Here is a 9,808-nt window from a genome sequence, read left to right as displayed (position 1 = left end):
TGGAGGTTCTCAGTTACCACATAGATCAACAACTTAGGCTCCCTGTCTCTGGCTCAGAAATCCAGTAGCACAGCAGAGCAGCTGTGAGGCCTCCAATTCCAGCACAGCAGACGAACTGCAGGCCCTGTAGCCCAGGGAACAATGAGGGTGACTAGGCCTGGGCACCCTAGCACAGTGAGCAATCTACCAGCACCAGAGGCCCCAGCACAGAAAATCAGTGACCACATCCCTGACCCCCAGTGCAAGAACTTTGGGAGAGTCTCTCTGTAACCCCAAGAGCAGGGCTCAACTTGAAAAAAAAGATCAAAAAGGAGCCTGAGCCAAACTGGAAGAATAAAGGCAAGGACTTACCTTAACTCTCCCCCAAACCTCTCCAAATGCCATTAAAAATTACTCAGAGTCAACAGCAGCAGTACCCACAAAAAGCTCAAATGAAACAAATTTCCAGCCTAAGACAACTTGGAAGGTTGGGAGGAACAGGGTGAAAGAGGGGCACAGTTGAGCACAGGCAGCATCAGCAATGACTAGACCCCAGGAAAGCTGGAGCAGGCCTTGGGAGTAATTGAATCAGCAGCATCAGTGGCTGCTTCTGGAGCTCTCAGCCCATAGATGATAAGGGGGTTGAACAAGTATTCAGAAGGAGATTACAAGGATCGTTTTGGTGGCACTGAGGCAGGACTTTGCCCATACACAAATCCTGGCACAGTCCTGGGTGGAAGTCTCAGGGTTAAGAGGAGCTCTAGCACAGCAGAGTTGTGGTTAGAGTGGAGGGGGGACCCGCCTCACGGTTCTGGGCAGAAAAGAGTGCTTATGGTCACTCACTGACCAGAGCACAGGCCAAACAGTAGCAAACACCTCCCCTTAGAGCATGACACCTTGGGAAAACTGAAAACTTACATATCCCTAGAAGTATCTTTGAAAACAGCTACACAAAACTCTGGAGCTTGGGACAGTGTGCCCTCCACCCTGGAAGGAGAGCCTTATATTAAGCAAGAGTTAAGTCAAGTAATAGGATGGAAATATGAGAAAATAAGATAAAAACCTTGACCACAGAAAGTTACTGTGGTGACAATGAAGATCACATGCACTCAGAAAAAGAACACTGAGTCAAAGATCCTACATCCATATATTCACCAAGTGATATAGCATCCAAATTCTTAGAGAAGTTAAGTGAGTTATAAGAAGAAATAGGCCCCAGAACTATAATATTAGGGCACCTTAACCTCCCCATCTCAGAACTAGATAAACATAACCACAAAATTAACAAGAAAAAAGTTAAGGAGGTGAACAGAATTTTTGAAAATTTAGATATGATAAACCTCTGGGGGGAAAAAAAAACTGAAAGGGGATAGAAAAGAATATACATTGTCCTCAGTGGTACATGGATAAACAAAAATTGACCATGAAAAACTCACATTCAAAAGGAGAAATGGAGAAATATTAAATGCATCCTTTTCAGATCATGATGCAATAAAAATTATGTGTAATAAGGGGCCATGGAAAGAGAGACTAAAAGAAATCAAAAACCAGATAATAGGGCGGAGCCAAGATGGTGGCTGGAAAGCAGGGACTAGCATGACCTCCCTGCCGAGTCCCTCCAAAAACCTATAAAAATGGCTCTGAACCAATTCTAGAACTGTAGATCCCACAAAACAGCAGAGGGAAGCAGGGCTCCAGCACAGGACAGCCTGGATGGTCTCTGGGTGAGGTCTATCCCACACGGAGCTGAGTATTGTGGAAGGGTTATACATAATGATACACATGTGGCCTATGTTGAATTGCTTGACTTCTTAGGGAGGGTGGGTGGGAAGGGAGGAGGGGGGAGAATTTGGAACTCAAAGTTTTTAAAAACAGACATTCAAAAACAAAAAAAAAAAGTTTTTTTGCATGCAACTAGAAAATAAAATACACAGGTAATAGGGAGTAGAAATTTAGCTTGCCCTACAAGAGGGGAAGGGAAGAGGGGATGGGAGGGGAGTGGGGTGACAGAAGGGAGGGCTGACTGGGGAACAGGGCAATCAGAATATATGCCATCTTGGAGTGGGGGGGAGGGTAGAAATGGGGAGAAAATTTGTAATTTAAACTCTTGTGAAAACCAATGCTGAAAACTAAATATGTTAAATAAATAAATTAAATTAAAAAAACAAAACAAAACAAAAAAACAGATAATATAATCATAAACAATGAGTGGGTCAAACAACAAATCATAGAAACAATCAGTAATTTCATTAAAGAGAATGACCATAATGAGTCAAATTACCAAAACTTATGGGATGAGATCAAAGCAATTCTTAGGGGAAATTTCATATCTCTAAATACTTACATGAATAAAATAGAGAAAGAGGAGATTAGTGAATAAGCATGCAACTAAAAAAGCTAGAAAAAAACAAATTAAGAATTCCCAACTAAATACCAAATATGTAATACTGAAAATCACAGGAGAGATTAATAAAGTTGAAAGTAAGAAAATTATTGAACTAAGAAATAAAACTAAGAGCTGGTTTTATTTTAAAAAAACCAATGAAATAGATAAACCTCAGTTAATTTATTTTTTTTAATGAAGAAAACTAAATTCACAGTAGTAAAATTGAAAAGGATGTATTCACCACTAATGAAGAGGAAATTAAAGCAATAATTATTAGCTATTTTGTGTAACTGTATGCTAATGTCTAACAATATAAGTGACATGAATGAATATTAAAAAAAACAACTCATTAATTGCCCAGATTAACTTAAGAGGAAATAAAATAACTTAAATATTCCCATCTCAGAAAAAAAAAAAGAAATTTAACAATGATCAATTAACTCCCGAAGGAAAAAAATCTAGAGCCAGATGGATTTACAAATGAATTATACCAAATATTCAGAGAACAATTAATTTCAATATTAGGTTAACAATTTGGGATAACAGGTGAAGGAATCCTGCCAAATTTCTTTTATGACACAAATATGGTGGTGATACCTAAACCAAGATGATTCAAAACAGAGAAACTTATTGAACAATTTCCCTAATGAATATTGATGCAAAAGCTTTAATGAAATGTTAGCACAGAGATTACATCAATTTATGACAAAGATAATACACTATGCCCAAATGGGATTTATACCAGGAGTTCAGGGCTGGTTAAATATTAGGAAAACTATCTACATTATTGACTATACCAATAACAAAACAGTAAGGGCAAGTAAAGTGGGATTTTTTTGTTGTCTTTTGTTTTGGAGTGCTTCTTTGCACTAAGGCAATCAAGTGCCTTTCATTGAGTCTTGCCTTTATTTGTAAGAAGGCCCACACCCTTTTGCTAATTAGGTCATGAGTGGTGTGAAACCCTAGACTTGTGTGAAGCACTTGAGAATTGTGAAGCTCTCTGACCCTGAAGAAGTTACTCTGAGGTTAGCATTTTGTTTGGGGCTCACTCATGGGAAGAATATTCCTGTGATTTTGCCAGATGAGACTCTGGGTAGCCGTTAAGGAGTGCCTTGGCTTTGAAAACCCAGTTGTTGGTGCTTCTTTCTCTGGTAATTGCATATTATTTCTATGGTCAGACAGAAGCCTGTCTGTTAATTTGTGTTACTTTGCTCTGTTTATATAATTTCTGCATGTAATTTCTATTTGTTTTTTCTCTGAAGTTCAGAGTGCTGACTTTTTTCCCCTGAACTAAGTGAATGATATATATAGTTAATTAAAGTGAGATTATAAACCCCTTAAAGTTGCTCTCCTTAGAAAAGTAGATCAGAGAACTTGTGCTAGCACCCCCACTGTGTGCTGGTGGTGTTGTTATCATTGTTCATCTTATACCTCTGCAGCAGCTGCTAGTTTCATTGTTGTTACAAAAACTAACAGCAGTCATATGATTATAGATACAGAAAATGTTTTTGACAAAATAGAGCAACCATTCCTTTTAAAAATACTAGAGACCATAGTAATAAAAAGAGCTTTCCTTAAAATGATAATTATCTATCTAAAACTATCAGCAAGCATTATATGTAATGTGGACAAGCTAGAAGCATTCACAATGAGGTCAGGTGAAAGAAGGATGCCTATTTTCACCACTATTATTCAATATTGTATTAGAAATATTAGTATTAGCAATAAGAGAAGAAAAATAAGTTGAAGGAATTAGAATAGGCAATGAGGAAACGAAACTATGCAAATGAAATGATAATGTATTTAGAGAATCCTAGAGAAGCAAATATGAAACTTTGTGAAATAATTAGCAACTTTAGCAAAGTTGTAAGATATAAAAGAAACCTACATGAATAATCATCATTTTTAGATATTAACAACAAAGCTCAGCAAGAAGAGATGAAAAGAAAATTTTTTTTGGAATAATTGTAGACAATATAAACTATTTAAGAGTATACTTGCTAAAATACACTCAGGAGCTATATGAACACAATTACAAAATACTTTTTACATAAATAAAAACAGCCCTACACAATTTGAACATTTCCATTGCTCATGGCTAGGCAAAGCTAATATGATAAAAAATGAAAAAAAAGAAAATATTCTGCCTAATTCATTTACTTATTCAGTGCCATGCCAAACAAACTGTCAAAAATATTTCATTGTACTAGGAAAAATAATAACAAAATTCATCTTGAAGAACAAAATGTCAAAAATATCAAGGTAATTAGTGAAAAAAAATGCAAAGGAAGATGGTCTAACCATACCAGATCTAAAACTATATCACAGGGTGGCAATCACCAAGACTATTTTGTACTGACTAAGAAGAATGTTGGCTTAGTGGAATAGTTAAGAACACAAGACACAGTAGTCAACGACTATAGTAATCTACCGTTTCATAAACCTGAAGAGTCCACCTTCTGGATATGTAAGATACGGATATGTAAGATTTTGTAATGCCATCTATTTTTTTTAACATTCTCTGTGTTGTGAAGTTAGAAAACATTCTGCAAACATTTCCATGAGAAATAGTATCATCTATTCATCTGGGCTAATATTGCACACTTAGAAATATTCCAACACCTTCTGCTGCTGAGATAAGAACTCATTACTTGAGAAAAACTACTGAGAAACTCGAAAATAGTATGGCAGAAACTAGGTATAGACCAACATCTTATACCATATAACAAGATCATTTCAAAATGGGTGCATGATTTAGATTTAGGTACATGATACCATAAGGAAATAAGAAGAGCAAGAAAATAGTTTACCTGTGAGATTTATGGAGAAGGGAAGAGTTTATGATTAAACAAGGATAAAGAACATTATGAAATGCAAAATGGATAATTTTGATCATATTAAATTAAAAAGGTTTTGCACAAAGAAAGCCAATGCAGTCATGAATAGAAGGAAAGCAGAAAGCTAGGAAACAAATTTTTTTTGTAGCCAGTATTTCTGATAAAGTCCTCATTTCTAATATATATAGAAAATTGAGTCAAATATAAAAGAATAAAAATCATTGCCCATTTGATAAATGGTCAAAGGATATGAAGAAGCAGTTTTGCTCTAAATGACTATTGTTTAGAGAAATGTAAAATAAAACAATTCTGAGGTATCACCTCACATCTGTCAGATAGGCTGATATGACAGAAAAGAAAAATGATAAATGTTGGGGAAGATGTGGGAAAGTTGGAACAGTAATGCATTGTTGGTGGAGTTCTGAATTGATCCAACCATTCTGGAAAGCAATTTGGAACTATGCCCAAAGGTCAATCAAACTGTACATATCCTTTGATCCAGTAACACCATTATTAGGTCTGTATCCTAAAGAGATCCTAAAAAAGAGAAAAAGACCTACATGTACAAAAATTTTAATAGCAGCTTTTTTGTGCTATTAAAGAATTAGAAATTGAGGGAATGCCTATTAATTGGGGAATGTCTGAACAAGTTGTGTTATATGGAGATAATGCAATATTCTTGTGCTATAAGAAATGATGAACAGGAGGATTTCAAAAAATCTTGGAAAGACATACATGAACTGATGCTGAGTGAAATGAGCAGGACCAAGAGAACATTGTCCACAACAACAACAACATTGTGTGATGATTGACTATGATAGTAGACTTAGCTGTACTTTTTTTGGGGGGGAGTCAAATTTTTTTTAAAATTTATTTATTTAACATATTTAGTTTTCAGCATTGATTTTCACAAGAGTTTGAATTACAAATTTTCTCCCCATTTCTACCCTCCCCGCCACTCCAAGATGATGTATATTCTGGTTGCCCTGTTTCCCATTCAGCCCTCCCTTCTGTCACACCACTCCCCTCCCATCCCCTTTTCCCTTCCTTTCTTGCAGGGCAAGATAAATTTCTACGCCCCATTGCCTGATTATCTTATTTTCTAGTTGCATGCAAAAACTTTTTTTTTTGTTTTTGAACATCTATTTTTAAAACTTTGAGTTCCAAATTCTCTCCCCTCTTCCCTTCCCACCCACCCTCCCTAAGAAGTCAAGGAATTCAACATAGGCCACATGTGTATCATTATGTATAACCCTTCCACAATACTCACGTTGTGAGAGACTAACTATATTTTGCTCCTTCCCAACCCATCCCCCTTTATTGAATTTTCTCCCTTCACCCTGTCCCCTTTCCAAAGTGTTTGCTTTTGATTACCGCAACTCCCATCTGCCCTCCCCTCCATCATCCACCCCCCTTTTTTTTATCTTCTTCCCTCTTCTTTCCTGTGGGGTAAGATACCCAATTGAGTATGTATGGTATTCTCTCCTCAGGCCAAATTTGATGAGAGCAAGATTCACTCATTCCCCCCTCACCTACCTCTCCCCTCCTCCCACAGAACTGCTTCCTCTTGCCAACTTTACGTGAGATAATACACCCCATTCTATCTTTCCCTATCTCCCTCTCTGAATATATTCCTCTCTCATCCCTTAATTTGATTTTATTTCTTTTAGATATCTTCCCTTCATCTTCAACTCACCCTGTGTCCACTCCCTCTCTCTCTCTCTTTCTCTCTCCATATGTATATATATATATATATATATATATATATATATATATATATATATATATATATACACACACATAAACATATATATACGCATATTCCTTTCAGCTACTATGATATTGAGGTCTCATGAATCATACACATCATCTTTCTAAGTAGGAATGTAAACAAAACAGTTCAACTTTAGTAAGTCCCTTATGATTTTTCTTTCTTGTTTACCTTTTCATGCTTCTCTTGATTCTTGTGTTTGAAAGTCAAATTTTCTATTCAGCTCTGGTCTTTTCACTGAGAAAGCTTGAAAGTCCTCTATTTTATTGAAAGCCCATATTTTGCCTTGGAGCATGATACTCAGTTTTGCTGGGTAGGTGATTCTTGGTTTTAATCCTAGCTCCATTGACCTCTGGAATATCGTATTCCAAGCCCTTTGATCTCTTAATGTAGAAACTGCCAGATCTTAGGTTATTCTGATTGGGTTTCCACAATACTCAAATTGTTTCTTTCCGGCTGCTTGCAGTATTTTCTCCTTGGTCTGGGAGCTCTGGAATTTGGTGACAATATTCCTAGGAGATTTCTTTTGGGGAGCCATTTGAAGAGATGATCGGTGGATTCTTTCAATTTCTATTTTGCCCTGTGGCTCTAGAATATCAGGGCAGTTCTCCTTGATAATTTCTTGAAAGGTGATATCTAGGCTCTTTTTTGATCATGGATTTCAGGTAGTCCAATCATTTTTAAATTATCTCTCCTGGATCTATTTTCCAGATTAGTGGTTTTTTCCAATGAGATATTTCACATTGTCTTCCATTTTTTCATTACTTTGGTTCTGTTTTATAATATCTTGTTTTCTCATCAAGTCACTAGCTTCCACTTGCTCCAATCTAATTTTTAAGGTAGTGTTTTCTTCAGTGGTCTTTTGGACCTCCTTTTCCATTTGGCGAATTCTGCCTTTCAAGGCATTCTTCTCCTCATTGGCTTTTTAGAGCTCTTTTGCCATTTGAGTTAGTCTATTTTTTAAGGTGTTGTTTACTTCAGTGTATTTTTCAGTATTTTTTTGGGTCTCCTTTACCAAGTCATTGACTTGTTTTTCATGGTTTTCTCACATCCTTCTTATTTCTCTTCCCAATTTTTCCTCTACTTCTCTAACTTACTTTTCCAAACCCTTTTTGAGCTCTTCCATGGCCTGGGACCAGTTCGTGTTTTTCTTGGAGGCTTTTGGTGTAGGGTCTATGACTTTGTTGACTTTTTTAGGCTGTATGTTTTGGTCTTCTTTGTCACCAAAGAAAGAATCCAAAGTCTGAGACTGAATCTGGGTGTGTTTTTGCTGCCCAGCCATATGCCCAACCAACTAACTTGACCCTTGAGTTTTTCAGTGGGGTATGACTTCTTGTAGACTGAAGAGTTCTATGTTCCACGTTTGGGGGGGATGCACCAGCTCTGCCACACTAGCACTCCTCCTTCCCCAAGAACCCCCAACCTGGACTGGGCTTAGATCTTGTATCAGGAGGACAGAGTTTATAATCTCAAAGAGGATCATAAACATGTCTGAAAGGTTCGGAATCGCCGGATAGAAGAAACTCTCAAAGTAGAAGGCAGAAGAATCAAAACATTTATTTAGGCTCCACAGTAACCAACCCATGAACCAGAAGCCCCATTTTGATATGTTGGTCATAATCTTCCAGGCCCAATAGGTACGCCTTGAAAGAGTAACCAGGAGGCTACAGAGAAACATGATTGCGTAAAGCAAAATCATGTTTCCCCCTTTTATGGTAATAAGATTACCCACTGGACTGAAGTCTTTGTTCAGCTTCCTCCCGTAGGTCAGCTCTGCTACTGGCAGCTCCTGCCTCAGCTGTGTCTGTGTCTGAAACTGACGATGTAACTGTCGTAACTGCCTCTGTAACGGTCGTTGTAACTGTCGCTGGCTCCAACCGGAAAAAAGGAAGAGAAGGAGAGAGAACTCTCCGAGCTGTCCTCTCCCCTCTTATAGGGTCCCTGACATCATCAAGCTCCGCCCTAATGACCAGGGCCGATTGGTTCCCGAGTTGGCTCCTCCCCCTAGGGTAGACCAGGTTCTGGAGCTAACACCTCCCCTCAGCCAGCCCCACGACTCCTCACACAGGAAGCTGTCTGCTTCCCGGCATGCTCCCCGGAAGAGCAAGCCACAGTGTCCAGAGGCTCAACGAGGCAAGCTGAGCCATTCAAAGAAAACAAAAGCCATTATGGCTACACTCCACCCCTTGTTATAGGATACATAATCTAATCAGCCATGTATCCTAGAACATACATTGTGATCCAATTACAAAGGAAACTAAAACATATCATTCATTATAAAGCAAAACATATCATTCAGTGACATTCCCAAACATTGGTTAACGATTCAAATGCGATCCACCCCTAGATCCCAGCAAAATAATCTTTTCAATCAATCATCCCCAAAATAATTATTAATAATTCAAATGTCCACCCCTAAATCCTTGTATCCATTACATAGGATCAATAATATCATAACAATAAAACAACACAGCAAGGATAACACAAAATAAGTAAACAGAACACTATCATCATTTCCACCCCCCCCCTTGAACGATTGGGGCTCAAAATCTTGGGGTGAGGGGTGAAGGTCTCATTTTCCATAGCTTCTTCATGCTGAAATTGGATGTAGAGATGGCCCTGCCCCCAAAAAGTCCCATTCCAGAGGTCATTTCTTTAACAAGCTGGCAGGAATTCCAAGAATGCTACATGCTTAGGCAGTCACCGGAAAGTGCAGGGTGCTTAAGCCTGAAGGAAACAAAACTAGCAACAAGGTTAGCCAAAACAAAGGACAAAAAGAACAGACAAGTATGGACTATAATTCTTCAAATAAAATCATCTCAAGTTTGGTTGAGA

This window comes from Trichosurus vulpecula, chromosome 9 (genome assembly GCF_011100635.1).
Source record: "Trichosurus vulpecula isolate mTriVul1 chromosome 9, mTriVul1.pri, whole genome shotgun sequence".
Taxonomy (NCBI): Eukaryota; Metazoa; Chordata; class Mammalia; order Diprotodontia; family Phalangeridae; genus Trichosurus; species Trichosurus vulpecula.
The sequence above is the reverse complement of the archived record's forward strand: the minus strand, read 5'-3'. Positions refer to the sequence as shown.